Here is a 19,497-nt window from a genome sequence, read left to right as displayed (position 1 = left end):
AGTGGATTATAGGAACATATCTAAAATTTGAAATCTAAATTTTCTATTAACCCAGCGAACGGCCGAAACTAGGTTAAAATCGTGTATAAATAAACGATATAAATTAACTAAATTATATTTCTGTTCTACTTCCTATCACTTATTAAAACTAGATTTACTATAAATTTAAGTAAAACGTTCATTGTATGTAGCGAAACAATCAAATAGTCTTCAATAAAAAAAACTCTACAGTCAACATCAATTATTTGGGACAACAGGGCTCCAAGTTTCGGGACAGCACCTATATTTCCGGCGAGCAGGATTATATCTCACGAAAGGTTAAAATCAAGATACAATTCATTCGAACATAGTAAAACGTTCATTGTATTTGCGCTTATTAAGATACCTTGAGATTTCGCGCCCTACTGTATTCGTTCTTAGTGTTTTGTGTGAATTGTTTTAGCCCCATAGCGTGTCCGGTTTAGCCACTCGGTTTCTGAAACATTAGATTTTAGATTGGCCACTTCGCCCACTTCATCACGACTTGGTACGAAAACTAATGCATATTTTTCCAACTCACAAACTGAGAACTGTAGCTGAAGGTTGAAGTTACACAACTGTATAGCCAACTTAAGTAAAAAACCTAGGTGTAATAGATGTTCTTTTTCTCGCTTTTCAAGAAGTGTCCGATTTTGCTCCGGTCTTCAAAGTCCATCAAAGAGGGACGGACATCATCGCAACAACAAAAACCCGGCATGGCTCATTTAACATAGAATCGACACCAGTGCGAGAGCGAATTTCTCTCGATAACATTTCTGAGATTCAAAGGTAGGCACGCTGCTGTGAGGATCCTCTCTGAATCAACAAACGGTCGCTTATTCTCGTTTCGCGATCCGATTCTGTATGGGCGGTTGATAATTGCGATAGAATCATTTTACTATTGCCGCTTATTCTAGCTATGTGCATATAACCTTTGTATAAGTTGTGTGTATGAAAATGTCTGTGAATGCTTCACACAAGGGTTTTGAAATATTGCAATCTAGTATGAGAATCATCAAGCCGAATCATCGATTCGATTTTTTGCGATACTTGTCAACTTGCGATTCTCTCTTGGTCAATTCCACACAGCAACGATCATTATCAGACTGTAAATTTTAGTATACAATATAGATAGCAATATAGTAGCTTCTTTCAAATTTTCGGCAATCACGAACACTGCCGGTCTTCCCTACTAGTTATTCGTAGTAAGAGAATATTTTGGCACCCTTTTAAAACTCTGAAATTTTGTAAAGTTTGATTTTTCACTCTTTCTACTCAAAAGATTATCGAGCCTTGCTCTGCGTGTACATGATTCAAAGCTTAAATTTGTTGCTTATTCACAATTGACGAATCCATCGCTTTTTACTGTTTCATTCGTGCATAATCGCATCCAAAACAAACGAAGAAATACGAAACATTATCGTCTCTCATTGAAACAAAAGAGAGTATCAATGACAACGTCACTCGTCATATTTGATTCTGTTGTTCGGTTGTTTTTGGACGAAAATTTCCGGTAATCATTAGAAATACCCGATATTTCGACTCATGAATCTTATTTTACAAAAATTAGGCACATTTTTACTGGACGATTGAATTATCAACACAGTTCGAAAAAATCTAGTAATTTTACATCTTATAACATGCACATAAATGGATCGTCGTATTTAACTCAAATTTATATTCAAGAACATGTAAAATTATGTGATTTGAAAATCACGTGGCTTGAAATCGAATGAAATAAAAAACAAAAGATCGATAGAAACAGCGCGCGACTTGAACCGAGAAACATTAGCTCGCAAAGCACAGCAGTAATCGACTGTGCCATAGAAGCACATATCGGCTCGATTGATTATTGATGCATATAAATCCACATAGCAACTAATGGTAGCCGAATGCAAATTACACTCGAAGCCTGTAAAGTTCTGTGGGAATGGAATATTTAGTCTTTTGACAAGTGAAATTGTTATGAATTGTGTCGGTTGTAGAATTACGTAACCTGTAAAATTCATAATTTTTTTCTGTGAAGTTTTTATTGCCGAATTCTGTAAACCGTGTCCGTATGGTAATATTATCTTCCAATTACTGATCTCCTGTAAATACTAATTGTCGTGAGAACTAACTGTCAAACATTATATTAACCAAACGAAAAAAAATCTTGGGAGACTCGTCGAATGGATTGAGGTACCGGTGCACATGTTTTCAAAACATTAGAACTATTTAATGCTATTTTTACTAATAAGCAGAAAGTAACTTCATATCACTTTGTTCACTTGCCGCCAAAATATATCGTTCGAGGGTGTGGAATTTCTGGTGGATTCGACGGATTGTGCTGCATTCTGGAAGGCGCACTTATTTCCAGTCAACCGGAACATTATGTTGCATTCTTTTTTCCCGATTTTTACCTGTTGTTGTTTAGCCAAATTCTAAATTTTATTTCATTACGTTTTTGTGGAAAATATTCAAATTCGCAAAAAAATAAATGTAAATTGAAAATTTGTGTTGTGATAAACCTAATCGTGAGTTGAGAATTTGTTCTTTGAAATCCGAAAATCCATTCAAATTTGAGGGTATGTCGTAAGTACACTACGGTTTTTTTTTTACACGGGGGTTGCGTACCTTGTAAAACAAAACCGTGTTAATTTCGGAAACCGTGCAAAAACAACTACGTGGAAAATTGTACGTAACAATTCCAAAAACCATAGATTTGATTATTTGTTTGTTTTGTTTCCGATTAAATGTAACTGTTACTTCATAATACAAACTGAAATCTAACAACCCTTCCTAATCCACCTAGTGGTGTGATAATGCCTTTATCTTCTTTCATAACAGTCTCATGAAAATATATTTCATACTCTCAATAAATAATTTCGGATACTAATTTTGACATCAATTGATTCAGATTGATTCGAGTAGTTCACAAAAGCATTCTTCAGTGTTTTACGTCACACAGTCAGCATCATTTTTCAAAACTCGTGCTTACATTTGCGTTGCCTATTTGTATATGAATAGTGATGCTAAATTGTTCCCAGATAGTCGATTTTCTCAAAAAAAAAATTTTTTTGAGATGACACTAAATCTCGACGTTTCATGCAGTTTTAAGAGTTTCGGCATTAAAAATTTTCGATTTTGGAAATTTCATGTACTCCCCCCTATGGTGCTTAACCGCCGGGCAGCACCCCTTACGCATGTCCGATTTAGCTCAAATTTTGCATGAGGACATTTTTCGAGGTGCTTAAGCTTTTGAGCACTAGCGCTTTACGAAGTTAGAGGTGATCCCAAAATATTGGCACCCTTATATATAAGAGCGGTAGAAATCAACGTGTTTTGTCGGTTACGTCACTTATACCATCATATCTCTGGAACCAAAAGTCACAGCCATTTGATCTTTGAACTTGATCAATGGCCCGACAGTAGCTTTCAAACGTTTGTTAAAATCGGTTCAGCCATCTCTGAGAAAACTGAGCGCGTTCAAATATCTTCGAAAAGTGCACACACATACACACACATACATACACACACACAGACATTTTCCGATCTCGTCGAACTGAGTCGAAAGTCCGTTTTCCAGCAATTCTAATACCTTTCTATAGAGAAAGGCAAAACCAGCCTGAAGTTACGAAAAGGGTCTAGTCATTCTTGATAAAACACATTGGATGACAAGTTAAAATTAGAACACTTAGGGCATATTCAGTAGTGTTTTAGTTCTAGATGCATAATTTACGCCAGTTACAAAATTTAAATCTGGATTTTATAACAAGAAAAACTGGCAGTGCCAGCAGTGTTTTACTCGTGTTTCAAATATACAAAAAATAGAACGGCATCGTAGACCAGTTTATAATTTGACAGAAGAACTGGTCGAATAAATAAAACTATAGAACGGCTTGCTGGGGATACGTTTGTTCCAGTTTCTGTTCTATTTTAGATCTTCCATATAGAACTTCTAGCTGCTGAATTTGCTCTTAGGTTGCTGTCAGAGTGAAAGCGTCATACAAAGCGTCTGGACGCGCGTGCGAGCTGATTACATTTGATCAAAGCAAACCTGTCAGAGTAAATGCGATGCGAAAACAGTACATCGCATTGAATCGTTTCGCTTCGGTCCGCGTTCCGCGCTCACTCTGACATCAACCTTAGAAGGCGCGTTACCTTTGCGGCAAATTAATCTAAATGGCTCATGCCTTTTGCAGAATGCATTACGAGTAATGCATCATCTAAAAGTATGCGGAAAAGTTCAGTGAAATAAAAATTTTGTTTCTACGTTCTCCTAAAATATTCGTATCGGATAACGTTGCTCTGAAGTCTTCCTTTTTTCATAATCATGAATCATTTTGCTCATTTATAAAATTGAAATTCTGCCCATATAGAAGCATGTTTTGCAATTGAATAGCTTATTTTCAACAAAAAAAAACATAAAATAAATTATCGCATTTTTACTTTATTCAAATCCGAATATCAAACTAGCAGAAATCCCAATAATAAAAACAGTTTTCCCAAATTAAAACACTACCCCAAGCAAACTTCCGAGTATCGTTTGCTCTTGAATGCCAAATATTCTTCTAACTTTTACCACAACCCGTGGAAAACTGTGTTTTTCCGAGTCTCTAGCAGCATAGTCTGGAACCACCTCGCTGCCTCGATGGATTCTATTAATAAATTAGTTCCGAAATAAGTCACGCAATCGGGGTACGAACGCGAGCCAAACCCGCTCCAGCTGAGACGGGTATCGACAAACTTCGGCATCTCTCTATCTCTAGCCATTACCTTTTGATATGCTAATGGCACCTCTGCCACTGAAAACACCTCCAGCAGCTTTGCCTTTCACCTTTACTGTTTATTTTTTTGCTGCAGGCTTTCTGTCGCCGTCGTCGTCGTCGTCTTAGTCGTCGTTGAATCCTCTAGGTCAACGATTAATCCGCGAGCAGCAACCACCACAACATCGAGAGATGGAAGCCATCAATTTCGTGTTAATTGATTCTACACGCACGAATTCTACTGAAACGTCGAACTTCTTGGAATATGTAATGCACACTACAATTGCGCGTACGCCACTAGCAGCTACGGACTACTTCTAGGAAATAAAGGCCGAAATAGCAAAACTAAGCACCCACTAAGTCAGCCGATTACAGCTGATCGATATTTATACTACTATTAAACGGGAGCACCTGCCGAAGTGAGAGAGAGAGAGATTGAGAGGTGGTAGTAAATCTTTGCGCACTTCTAAACACTTCACTTTGTCGGGGTTGTTGAATTTTATGTTTTGTTATTTATATTTTTTTTTCTTTTTTGCTTTTTTTAAATTTTATTCACTCTGCCCCGTTGTTACTCAAGACACTGGTGAATCTCGCGAAATCGTTTAACGATATTTATTTACATTTTGCATCCCGTCGTTTCGCACGGATAGTCCATCAGGCAGACAGCATCAGTAGCTAGACGAGGATGATCTCGGGGGCCGTCATGGCATTGGCCCACGTAGACAACCGCCCCGTTGACGAACGACTTGTTGATCGTGACGACTGATGAGATCTCGTTTTCGCTGTGACAGACATTCAGAAAAAAAATCATTCTGGTCCCACTTTCAAACGACTGCGGCTCAAAATCATTATCATCGCCAGAGCAGCAAGCACATCCCGGGTCCGAGACACGATCGCAAAATTCACTACATTTACTTTTAGAAAACAGCCAAATTACTCATTCAATCGCGGAGGTCACTCTAAGGAAGAAAAAATAAAGAACAAAAGAAAAACCGGTTGCAATCTGGGCCGCCAAACACTTCAATCTTTGGTTGATCTGGTGTTGATTGTTGTCGATTTCGATTCGATCACAAGTCCCAGAAAAGCCACTCGAAACGAATTTTCTCCGTCGCTTCGAAGCGCCAGTGACGAGCAAACAATCAATTGCATTCAATAAGACTGGGTGCGATCGATACTGTTTTTTTTTCTTGGCAATCACTTCATCACGCAACTTCGACGGTGTCTAGCATTCGCTGCACTTTGCTGGCCTTCCATGCGCCGGTGTTAATTATAGACTCTCCCCTAGTGCCGTGGGTCGACACAAGACTGAACTCGATGCACCAACTATCGCACCAGACAATTGCATTATTCACTTTGCGAGAGCCCCACTACGCGCTGATTTTTCCACGCTTCTATAACTCTCGACGACGAACGATGGCTAATTCTTCGTAGCGTAGTTTTCCTTCCGAGCGGGCAGCTAGAACTGGAACTTTATCGAACTGGCCGAACAGGACACTTTCTCAACTGGTGTGTCTGTGCTCCAGGTCACGGTTCGCTACCTTGATTCGTTACGCGAATTACTCTGGCATCCTCAACTCACTGCACAGGAAACGAGACTTGAAAAAACTAAAATCCACTTAGGTCTCTGTCGATCCTGGCCCGGGGACCTCAAATCTCACACCCAGCACGACCCAACAAATCTAATAACAATGACAATGTCCAGCAGCAACAACGATAAAGTTAGACGGTACTTAACGAAACTCACGAAAGTTAGTCATAACAACGACAGTACCGAGAAAACCAGTACTTCCTTATTTCGCGCTACAATTGTCGAGAAAGTAGTGACTAAGTGACACATTGAGACCAATTTTCTCATACAGTAACACAATCGGTAGTAACAGCAGAAGTAGTAGCAGTTTTTTTGGTAGAATAACAATAGTAACAGTTGTTTGAAGTTTGGTTACTGTAAGTTCTGTAATCTACATTGCACTTCCACAGCCAACCGCCGTCCGGTTGATGCGAAATCCTGCCCGTAACTGACGGTACGCGCCGAACCGATGATACGACGAGACATAGTGCCGTGGTGAGTTTCGGATATCGACTGGGTCGCGGTTAGCCGTACCGTGCTGTGCGCAAGTGGGCAGACGTCGGGAGCGAGGTAGATAAAAACCGGAACAACGAGCGCGATGGTGTAGCACACAATGCCCTCTCGAAAAGAGTGAGTTCGTCACTCGGTCCATTCTCGCGAGCGGATATCATCGGGCTGCCAGAATGTGTGTGGATGTCGCGCTCTTTGGATAAATGTTCTTACTGACTCGAAAAACAAAATCGAAAGCTGTTCGTTTATGTTTGCTTTTCAATGTGTTAAATTCTCACCGTACCTGTTGTAGGAATCGTGATTTAATTCTTTGCTTGTTTTATTTTCCGTTCTTAAGTTTAGTTGTTCATAGCTTAGCATAGTTGTTCAAATTATTGAAACATAAAATCTCATCTTGATCAGCTCAACAGATGACAAAGCTTGAATCACTCTGTACTAAAGAGTCAACGACGAAAAAAAAATACACTCTTAGAAAAAAATGAAATTTACGCTTGACGTAAATTCCAGTATGCCGTAATTTCTTCGGCGATGACACAATATTACATCTACGAACATGTCAACTTTAATTTTGCGTATTTATCAATGTAAGCTTCACACACTAAGAAAAATTTACATCTTTATGGATGCTCATAAATGTCTATGCAAGCGCAACATCAAGTTAATGCCATCTATACAGATTTTATTGCTTAATCATCAAATCATCAAATTGCAATTGCAAAGCTCGACAGGCTTGGCTGTAGCGGCCCCTTTCTCAATTGTATTGAATCAAATATATTATACATCAATATGGATCACTTTAACGAAGTCAATACAAATCGAAAAAGACATCACAGTAACACCATCTCGTGACGGAAAAGGCTATTAGTTCAGTCATGTTTAATAGTTTGCGTTTAGCGTGCACCCCGAAGTGAAATGTCAGAACTTGTCTTATCGCGAATATGTGGCTCCAGTAAATCCCGCTTTGTACGACCCTACGAATTCCTTAGCTATTGGTGATAGACGACGGCAAAGGAGTTGGGAGAGTACCTTGTAGGCGGCGTTCAGCAATGTGATTGCGCGGTAATTGCAACAATCTAGCTCATCGCCCTTTTTGTAGACGGGACATCCCACTCCATCCATCCATTCCTGTGGTAGAATCTCCTCCTCCCAAATCTACCCATGAGCTATGTTTTGCAATATGGTGCAATGTGTTAACGACTTTTCGTCCAAAATGAAAATTGTTTGTACAAACGCTAAAGCTCGAAAAACAAAATATAAGGTGGTATGCAAGACACCACCGAGAACAATTACAATTGAAACAATCCGAAGAATTCCATCATAAATACAAAAATAAAGATGATGATGAAGGCACTGCATTAAAAGCTTGTTTTATTCAAGTAACAAATTAGGACGTTAATCTAAAATTACTTTTTTTGAGCGGTTAGTGGAAATGAATTCCATTCAATTATATTTAAAAAATCCTTCCTATTTCATCATTCATGTCACGAGATAGTAACAATCACAAATCAGTATTTCGGTGTGCTATCGATTCTAAGTCTGTTCCAGAGCTTTTTTTTTAATATGGTGGAATTAAATGAAATTCATTTTCTTTTGAAGCGAACTTAATCTAGTTTAAGCGGTGGCATAAAATAGATGAAATTGACATTTCAATCCTTTCATAATAATTAATTCTATTATCTATTATCTTTGTGAAGTGGTAAACCTAAAATTTTTATATTGTAATGTTTTTTGCAAAAAATCTTTTAACTGGGAATCATATGTGATTTTCAAGCTACATACAAGATCAATTTTACACAAATTTTAAGCAGTCGCATTAGAGTATTCATTCACAAGTTCATCATGTGCATTATTAGGCTATTGCTATTAAGAAATCATTTGTTTTCGCGATACTGTGATTTTTTTTTGTAGAAAGAGTTGTTTTAAAAACTTTAATAATTTTATATACGGTAAATACGTCTTACTTTACCATGGAGCGCCTTTTCAAAATTCACTATGGACAAGAATGTGTCGAACTTAATCGTGAATATCTCTTGTTATATCCAACATAGTAACATAATTTTTTTCCCCATATCATCGGAGAAATGGTCAGCAACTTATGATAAAAACTCCAGTAATATGAGATAACTACTAATAACTCAAAATTGAAGATTTCTAAAACGTTGGGTATGGACGAGGCTCGCAATAGTTTAAGAATTCCCAAAAACGAAGATGGCGGCTTTCGGCTCATGGATATTCTATCTCTGTATAATTTGTACTTTCGAGACGGGTTTGACAAATACGTTATGGAAATTAATGTCGTATTAATTTTAAACTTAAATTTAGAAATCCTAGTTGACCACAAGCAATTTGTTGTAGATTTTTCAATTTATGAAATGGGGGACGGGTGTAGCGTGATGGGATAGTCGATGCGTTTCACGCAGCCCGCCTGGGTTCGATTCCCTGCGGGGTTGGGTCAGAAAGATTTTCTGGTCCGAAGAGGCGAATGACCTAAGATGTTAAAGCCTCTATAATTGAAACAAAAAAAAATTTATGAATGAATTTGAACATTGAATTTTTTATGTAGGTATTGGTAATTTTTTGCTCTCGAGTGTTCCGCCTTATATTTGCACCGTTACAATTATGTGAGCGAAGCATTGAAAGTTTGCAAAATTCACACTTTCAATCAACTAGTACGTGCGATTATTAATATTCGGTAGTATGAATAAAGCAAATCAGTTTTATTCATATTCACGGCATCCAGTAATGGCTTCAACCACTCACCTTATTATCTCTATTCATGGGCCAAGACTGCCTACTGCTCTGTGACCCAAGACACCCGATGGTGCATTCTAAGGTCTTTACTTATGAAACATCTTTTGCAACATTCAAATTGTTATGAAATCTATGAAATCATGTTATCTGATATTCAGTTTCATTATTCGCTGAAATGCAGAGGAAAAAATTATTACATTCAGAACATACCGAAACATTGTTAATGAATTTGTGGTAAAAATCAGCCCAAATTAGGTTTAATGAGACTGTTTGAATGATAAGAGAAAGACATCATCACGCCGCAAGGTGAATTGAGAGAAGGAATTTAATTGAAATGCTAACTTACTTTCATAAAATTTCGTCGTAAATTATTATAACTTTAAGTTTAAACCATTTTAAAAATGCCCCTTTTTCAAAAGAATGTAAATTTTTCGTTAATTATTTCTTCATTTTGGCATAGAATGGAATGCATTTCTTCAAATATTAGCTACAAAATATCGATGGTTAGGCCCTTCTCAAATATAAGACTGTAGTCGATATTATGACCTGATGATGGGAATTTTACAAATATTACATCATCTACGAATATTCCTTAAAATACTGACCGTAAATAATGAATATTCTTTTCATAATTTTATTTGTCGCATAAATTAAAAGCATCATACTAACTAATGATAAACCAGTTATTCAGTAGCATAGAAACATTAGCTCTGGCAACCAGGCCTCTCACGTTTTCGCTCTCGGCGACTTGTTGTTATCGCATGTCGTTATCACTTCCTGCATACCCAACATTTGAAATACTCTCGCGCTCAGCAACATTCGCTCTATTCACCACAAAATGTACATGTGCTCCTTTTCCATCCAACTCTGAATGTTTTGCTGAATGACGTCATAGTTTGGCGCTGTGTTTCCATTCTAATAAAAGGGATACGAACAAGTAAATGTTAAAGCTGACTGAATAATGTTTGATTTACACTTTCCTTTGAAAGAAGGAAAAAAAGTGCTGTAAATTAGTTCTCTTTCACTGCTGGACAAGCGGAGAGCAGCACGGGGCTGAAGGCAGAGCCAATCATCACCAGTCGCATGGTCCGGCCAGAGCATTCACATGCCGGTAACCGGTTTCACTGGTAGCATAGTGCGATGTGCGATGTTGCTCGAGAAAACGAAACATGACGTCGTCATTGTCGACCGGCTTTTTTTTTGCTTGACGCGGCTAACGATGAAAACGAAACGGATTGTAATAATAGCAATGGTCGCACGCATTGTTGCTATTTTTAATGCGAACGTCATATAAAATTGAACCGGTGAATGCAGTTTTTTTTTTGGCTGCACATGGCGAATGACCTGGGCGGTTGGTTGGTTGGTGTTGTTCTGCCGCCGATTGATGACACAGTTGATTTTAAGTGTACGCAGAATTACATGAGCCACGAACGTGTTCTTTTTTTATCTTTCGCATTTCTAGGTAAAATGAATTGAGGTGGAACGGGGATCCAAAAATGAGATTCGGAAATTTCCATTTTTGGACGCTCGGCTTTGAATGGATTGTTTCTGGGAGTTTAATTACATGGTTAATATTATTTTAAATCCATTATAAGCATTTGTTTGGTAATACCATCAAGGATGCCATGGTAAAGGATCAAGTATCCTTTGGACGACGTTAATCTATCATAAACGCTCGCACATTGGACTTGATATTCTTCATTAAATTCTGCACAGTTTCTTTTGTGACTTTCCTGGTGGCAGCTGTCCAGTTATTTTAACTCCTGCATGTTTTGGGACAGTGTACCTTTCTTCCGAAAGTGTCGCTTGACAATTGCCCAATACCTTTCAATTGGCAGAAGATCCGGGCAATTCGGTGGGTTGATGTCCTTTTCCACGAATTGTACATTATTTTTTGACAACCACTGTAGAACGGAGTTGGCGTAGTGGGCTGAAGCCAAATTCGGCCAGAAGAGAGGAGGAGCCTTATGCTTTCTGTACAGTGGCAGAATCTCTTCTTCAAATATTCTTCCTCGTACACCTTGGCGTTAATTGTGCCCTTCGTGAAGAAAATCGACGACCGCAAACCACAGGTACAAATTGCTTGCCAGTCCAACAATTGCCCAAACTTTTCCATCGCCACCGTGGTGTCAGTGTCGCCCAGATCCTGGTACACCGATTTCGTATAATATTGCGGTCCGAGCAGCGGCGTAGGTTTCGTCGTCGATGAGGATGCATCCGTCCTTATTCTGTAGAATCCGATTATACAGTATTCGCGCTCTTGTTTTGGCCGGATCTTGCTGTACGTTTTCAGAGAGTTCCGAACTTTGATCCGTTGAATCATCCCGATGCTGGTGTTGAACTGCTTGACCAAATCCTGCGTCGACGGCGATGAGTTTTTCCTGATGTACTCAAACACTTTTAAGTCCCGGCCGGGCAGGCTGGGACCCGTTTTCTACCGGATCGGGGAAAATCCTCCATGGAAAGGGTCTTACCGAACTTCTCGATTATATTTTTGACACTGGTGTGGTGCACTTTCACCCGTTTTGCAATTTCGTTGTACGTGACACCACTTTCTGAGCACCAAGTGTGCTGAATTTTCTTTTGCGTTTCCGGATCAATTCGACTCATCATTGAAACGATAAACCGTACCGAAACCAATCGATTGCGTAGCTGTTATTGACACGTAAACAAACATGTCACCGCAAAACACGCTACAAAAAATTAAGCCATTTCTGAGTAATAACTGATTGAATGTTGCTAAATACTTATCGATACACTCCTTAAATTTGTGTTGTACGCATGTATTTATGATGGTTTTTATGCTCAGATCACAGCATGCTGTGCGTTTAGCTGTCAGCTTTCGTTTGTTTACTTGTTTGTGCGGTTGAAACTTTGCGTTTTCAAAATGTCGCGTATTGAAAAGGAAGTGAAAATTAAGGTTCTGGACACATGCCACATGAGAAGGGTAATACTATGCGAAAATTGGCGAAGCGGTTTGGAATTCATCATGCCAGTGTTTGAACCATCATTAATAAGTTTGGGGAACACTATTCTTTGGATGAGCTACTAGGAAGAGGGCTTCTGCCAGGTTCTTCCAACCCGAAACTGGACCACAAAGTGGCATCTCTAATAATGAAGAACAAATCAATGTCAATACGTGATTTGGCCAAAAAAACAAGAACGAGTGTCGGAATGATCCAGCTTCTCAAGAGGCGCAATCACCGGAAGACCTACAAGAAGTAGAAAATCTTGAAACAAAGTGTAAAACGGAAGAAGCGGGCAGCAACAAAAGCCCGGGAAATGCATTCGCGTCTTTTGCAGTGTCCGGCTGCATGTGTTTTGATGGACGATGAGCCTTATGTAAAGGAGGACTCAAAAACCCTTCCAGGTCCACAATACTTTACTGTCGTCGTTGGGGAGTGTGTGAGCGATGTGGACAGGTCGATTCAAGTGGAGAATTCCGGTCGAAAGGTACTTATATGGCAAACAATATGTTCCTGTGGTTTGAAGTCAACCATTTTTACTACCGGAACTATAAATGCAGAAATCTATCGATCTGAGTGTCTCCAGAAGAGATTGTTGCCTTTATATAAGAAGCATAGTACACCTCCACTGTTTTGGCCGGATTTAGCGTCGGTTCACCATGCCAAAACCACTCTCAATTGGCTTGCGAAAAAGGGTATAAATTTCGTTGAGAAAAATATGAATCCACCAAATTGCCCTTAGCTTCGACCCATCGAACGTTACTGGGCAATCGTGAAGAGGGCCTTCAAGAAGACTGGCAGCTAGGAACATGCAGAAGTCCAAAAAAAATTTGGGCTCAAGCGTCCAAAAAATGCGATGCAACACATTTGCCGGAACATGATGAAGAGCGTTCGACCAAAAGTTCGAAAATTCGTGAAGGAATAACTTAAATTTCATCCGCTTTTCATTATGCACGAGTTTAACCTCGTACAATAAAGGATCAATTTTTAGTTTAAATAAAATATCGTTTTTATCATAATTTGAAAGAAAAATCTGTGGATAAATTATTTTCGATACACTCCTTATTCGATAAATCACATTCTAAGACCCGCTCATTGGTCAAATCCACCACCAGCTTCGATTTGTACATCATTCCAAATAGATATACAATTCTCTATTCACAGGCTTACAATATAGACTGCATAAAGTATCAGATAAAAAAAGGCGGATGAGTAATTTCTGGAAGGACGTGAATACGAATGAAACCGACGACTTGACTTGATTTGATGATAAATATTTTCAACACAAATAACACTGAAGAAATAAGGTAAAACAATACAACAAACTATATTATATATGTTTTTTGTTGATATACATATCCAATGGAGGAAAATTTCGCACTTTAGGAATTTTCTAATGGTTCCGAAAAGAACCGATTTGTAAAATTTATCCGATGGTACAACTGTACTCTTTTCCACCGCTAATTACACCATAATCTGAGTTCTGGAACTGAAACTGAAATAAAGAACTAAATTCGTAACTGGGGACTAGCTTCGAATTCAGTTCATTAATTTAGTTCTAGAATTTTGGAACTGAACTCAAGTTCCGAACTTAATTCTAGAACTGACTTCTGAACTTCAATTCCGAACCTGAATTCAGGTCCTAGAACTCAAGTTCCGAATTCAATTTTAGCATGCAGGTTCTGAAATCAGAACCCGAATACTGGAAATTATTTCTGAAACTGGATTTAGAAATAGAACTATGAAACTGAATTCAGGGAGTTCCACAATTCAGATCTAGAATTTATATCTTGAGTGTTGTTCCAGAATTTGGAAGTCGAATTTCTAATTCGGAGTTCTGGATACGACTTCCGAATATAAATTTAAGCACCAAACCCGGTTACAAAACCAACTAAAGTATCCAAAAATCTAGTTCCATAATCTAGAATTTGGATTCGGTTTCAGAGGCATAGTTTTAACATTGGAAAACGTATTCTGAAACAGAATTCTAAGCCTTAAACAAAATTCATCATTCAGGTTCTGAATTCAGTTCTAAAATTCAGGTTAAGAAATCAGTTTCAGAATCCAATTAAAATGAGCTTTACGTCTTATACTCGTCCAGTTGAACATCGGGAATGAGACTATCTCAAAAATAATCTGAATGCGCAAGAGACAAGCACGCGCGATAAGTGGCTTCCAAAAGATTAAGGAAACTAAATGTTTTAGTTATTGATGATTATCGAACACGGTTGAAATTTTAATCCTAAATTGAACATCATATTGAGATATTCATATTTAAATTCTACCCTTTCTTTCACGGGCGAATTTTAAAAAGACTCTTCATATAAAAGTAAGACGAATTCACATCAAAATCTTTAACGTTTTATCGGTTGATATCCTAATTACTAAGGCTCCTTCCAGCTTTATAATAATATTTCGGAAATGATGATTAAATTTTCGACGGATGACCTCTAAAGTAGTACAAAAGACCACCTTTTGTGATTATGTGAACTGGTAACGTAGGACTGAACATTTATTGTCGAAATCGCTGCTAGCATTTGTTTTAAATATTTTGGTAGCAGTTTTTTTTGTGTTTCATTGAAACTTATTTTATTCCATGCAAATCTTATTTTCGAAAAAATAATCATTGACCATTTTGGATTTCCTGAAAAAGGTCTTTTTAGTTTGTTGGTGATAACGATAAAAGGCGCTGATTAGGTCTATCCAGCACTCCATGATCGAGACCACCCTGCGTTTTACTCAAATACGAAGAAACAGTGGAATGTTGAAGAAAATGTCTCTCAACCAAAGCGAACGGTGAACAAAAAATAACAACAAATGGTACACTAACTGAAGTGCACAGCAACCTTCTCTGCGGCACTAACGAACTGTTTAAAGTGCAAATTGATTCGATACTGCTTTTTGTTTGAAGTGTGCTTTGCACCCCATGTAGACAAATATTTTCACGTTTCTTGAATGGTGATGACACGTGACAGTGTGAGATTATGACGACTCATCGCCCAGTAATTCCAGAACCGATAGTCGGATCCGGATAAAGTTGAGTAATTCAGTGTTCAATTTTGAAGAAAATTCCACATTCCAATTCTGAAAACCTGATATGAGCTCCATATATCAGTATAAGAGTAGTCCAAAAGTCTACATGTTGCTATTTTTGTGGCCGCTACGACCGCCCATTTGGCAAGAACTGCAAACGAGATCACGTTAAAAAAGCCCTTCCAAAAATTACTTCGATATTGAAACAACTCGCACTGTAAGCAGCTCTGCTGTAGGACATTCGCAGTGCGAGTTTCTCCTCAAACAATAGCGATTGCATCGCCATCCGGCTGCAGGTCGTTTGCACGCAAAAAAAAACACCGAAAAGTGAACGACTGAGAAAAATCAATGAATCGACCATTCTAAGGACTATAAATGTTTCCCAAATGTACTATTGAAAATATCTTAAATATGCCGCCATACTTCCTAGAATACAAACGCAATCGAAACCAAATGATTCTTTTCATGATTTCAAAATCTTGATCAATTCTTTCAGGACATCCGAAAAAACTATATTGCTAGCAAAGATCCTTACATCAATCACAGCATTAAACCAGAACAAACACAATTTGTTGAGAAATTTTATTCTTATGTTTGTTCTCTATTGTCTGATGATTATTTTTTTAGTTATGTAAACTCAAATATTTTGGTAATGATGCAAATGAAAATCCAATTCTACTTGAAATTCCCCTTACAGTACAAATATAAACAATCCGTAATAGCTTTCCGGGATCAATACTGCTGTTGTCACTGGCCAAATATTCAAATTGTTTCAGTCGAGGCGTGGCAGATGCCTTGCGGTGGAGGGAAAAAAAGCAAATACGATTCCACCAGATGCAACGAAATTCGTTTTTGTGCCTTTTAACTGAATTTGCCATAATACTAATGTCGTAATGTCGTCCTCTCCCACCAGCAAATATTAGCATTTCTCGTCACTTAGTCAGCAATTCATGGTACCAAATCTCGATGTTGCGCCAGCACTTCATTAGCATATTTTCGAGAGGTATTGTGACGAATACTCGACGGACCATTAGCAGTTCGCACACTGCACAGATGTCATCACTTGATGCGAATTTCCCGTCCCCCCCTTCCCCGGCCAGACTACCAGGTGATGATTACAATGTTTGTGTTGGCAATAATGGTCGTTACTCGCCATGGTGCGCTTCATTTGCATTTATTAGCGCCACTTTGGGACATAATGGTGGTAAGTGGGATAATGGTCCAAGCTGGAAAGATCTGCACGACGGAAAGTGTGATTGGTCATGGTTCATGGTGGCTCTGCGAAAACCAACTGGTTTACCAAGCATGAAACCAATCAGGCTGCCATTTACCGAACAAAAAATTAGAGGGTCGGGACACGACCGATTGGAATTTTCAAACTCACTCATCAATGTATTTAAATTCGAAAATAAGCTTAAAATTGGGAGGTCAAAATCATATTAATTCCTAACATCTTGAAACTTGCTTGTCGAATCCATCCCTGAAATGCCATTAGTTCAATGATTCGGAAGAAAAGCAACACACTCTGAGAACCCGTCTTGAAATTTGAAAAGCCTTCAACCATCATTAAAATCTGGAAAAATAATCCTTATATGTTTGTGGAGCGATAAACTAAAATACGTAGTATTGTAAAAGTTCACTGCAGATGTTTAAACAAAATAATTCGAATCAATCAATTCCAAAGCACAGAAACGGCTTTTAGCCAAACCCTTAAATTAGCAATAATAATCACAACGTATGTAAATTCATACATGTCCAGTTTTGTTGGTCGAACAGGAGTAATTTCGTTTTCATTTCAATAGTAAATATTGATCAATTAAGTTATATGTATAAACTTTTAAGCTACACCGAATCGATTATGAGTTGAATCTTATAAATTTCCCCTCAAATCATCACTACAATGAACTGCCATCTACCTGAGAATTAAACACAAACAAAAACAGTGTGCGATCAAGGGTGACAAAAACTCACCTCATGATTTAAGATTCAATCCGACAAATTTTGATAGTGATGGTATTTATGGTTCTCAGTTACGATAGTAAATCTGTGTCCATCTAGAATCCGGAATAATAAAATCATTTGTATCTTGGTAACAAATTGACTTATAAATCAAACATCAAACGCTGCGCACCTCCGGAGTCAATTTTCTTGGCACATTTATTCCACAATTTGGTCATCCGGGTCACGTCCCGAGCCGTTTTTCCACTTTTCCTAATCTTTCGCGTCATTATTGCCCAAAATCTCTCGATGGGCCGGACGGAACTGCGTACAGTTGGGTGAATTTATGTTTTTATCGATGAAACCTACGTTATTATTGTGGTAGCACTGGATGACTTCCTGGATGTAGCGGCAACTCGCCAAATCTTGCCAAAACTGCACGGGACCTTTATGGTCTTAAATGAAGGGTAATAAGCGGTTTTCGAGGCAGTATCCCTTGTACCGTTTCGAGTCCATCGTCTTATTCGTCACGAGCACTTTGGTCTTTGCTCCGCAGCGGCATATCTCTTGCCAAATCATTGGCAAATTTGCCCATAAAAGCAAACTTAAACTTCGCAGGAAAATCTCCTCGAGCCGTTGTCATGTAGAATTTTTGGCCGAGAGGTTGTCCGAAATCCAATTTGACTTCGTCAAAATCTGCTGGTACAATTTTCGAACTCGAATTTTGACGAAGAAACTGTTTGATTGTTTGCTGGCCCTATAAGAATGATACCTGATCGTATTCTTCGAACGATACTACGAGCAGCAGCGTATTTTTGTGTGATTTCATTTTCTAATAGTCCAGAGATTGCTCTGACGGTTCTCAACATCCTCTGGTTCACCTTTTTAGTTGCGATTTTTATTGCGGACCACGTTGGATTATCTAAGGACCACGTTGGATTATGTGCAGAACTTTTGCTCTCCTCACGGCTTCCATCTGGAGTGAGTTTTGACTCACTGCATGAAAAACCGTGAAATTCATACCACAGAAACTGGTCGCAAAGGTAAACACACCGCTGTACATCTTGCAGCGGTCACTTTCCGTTTCGTCTCTTAGTGGGTTCTGATATTTGACGTGCGCTCATATGGTGATTGCTTGGCACAACGATGCGTAGGCGATGTTTTCTCTATCTATCTATCTATATATCTATGATTGCCCATTTATTCAACTCACTCAGTGATATAAGAGTTCGGAGCTAGTCCGGACTCGGGGTTAATCCGAACTTGAATTTGAAATATCCCTTTAAACCAGCCCCATTATTTCGATCCATGGATTACCTTTGTGAACGAGCTTTCATATGACAGACAGACGTCTGTTAGCTGGATGACGCAGAGTCAATTCAGTTTGGGTTCAATTGTCAAAAGGTGTATACTTTTTACTGATTTTTTTTTTTTTGAAATTTTCAATTTTTTCTTTATATATATATATATATATATATATATATATATATATATATATATATATATATATATATATATATATATATATATATATATATATATATATATATATATATATATATCTATATATATATATATATATATATATATATATATATATATATATATATATATATATATATATATATATATATATATATATATATATATATATATATATATATATATATATATATATATATATATATATGTATATATGTTTGATTGTATATTTGATTTTTGTGTATTGTAAAATGTCTTCAAACATTTATTCATGCTGAATCCAATGATTCTTGAGTGTTTATTCGCGGCTTTTTTACGTGTGCTACGAAGCTACGTGGTTTTCTACGCGAATTTTCAAAGTTATCCGATTTTCTTGTTTTGTCTTGGAAATGCATAAAACTTCAAGATCTAGTATTGTACCGATTTTTTTCTCTGACACTTCAAATATATATTTTTTGGAGATTCCAGCTGATCTCGACGTTTC

At 37.9% G+C, this 19,497-nt stretch overlaps 1 protein-coding gene across 25 annotated transcripts in view; it reads right to left on the bottom strand.

Moving 5' to 3' along the window:
* Positions 1–19,497, bottom strand: part of LOC131438950 (potassium voltage-gated channel subfamily KQT member 1) — an 892,435-nt gene that overhangs the window by 601,586 nt on the left and 271,352 nt on the right. Inside the window, exons 1-2 of one of the 25 annotated variants that reach the window (XM_058609390.1) lie at positions 5,965–6,986; positions 4,777–5,725 (exon numbers count right to left, since the gene is read on the bottom strand). The exons of 20 other annotated variants lie outside the window; for them this stretch is intronic. The gene's annotated coding sequence lies outside the window, so the exon portion shown is untranslated. Of the gene's footprint in view, positions 1–4,776; positions 6,987–19,497 lie in introns of those variants that run through there. 4 more of the 25 variants (XM_058609391.1, XM_058609393.1, XM_058609389.1 and 1 more) reach the window with 4 other exon arrangements.

The sequence above is a fragment of the Malaya genurostris genome, chromosome 3, assembly GCF_030247185.1.
Source record: "Malaya genurostris strain Urasoe2022 chromosome 3, Malgen_1.1, whole genome shotgun sequence".
Lineage (NCBI taxonomy): Eukaryota > Metazoa > Arthropoda > Insecta > Diptera > Culicidae > Malaya > Malaya genurostris.
The sequence above is the reverse complement of the archived record's forward strand: the minus strand, read 5'-3'. Positions and strand labels throughout refer to the sequence as shown.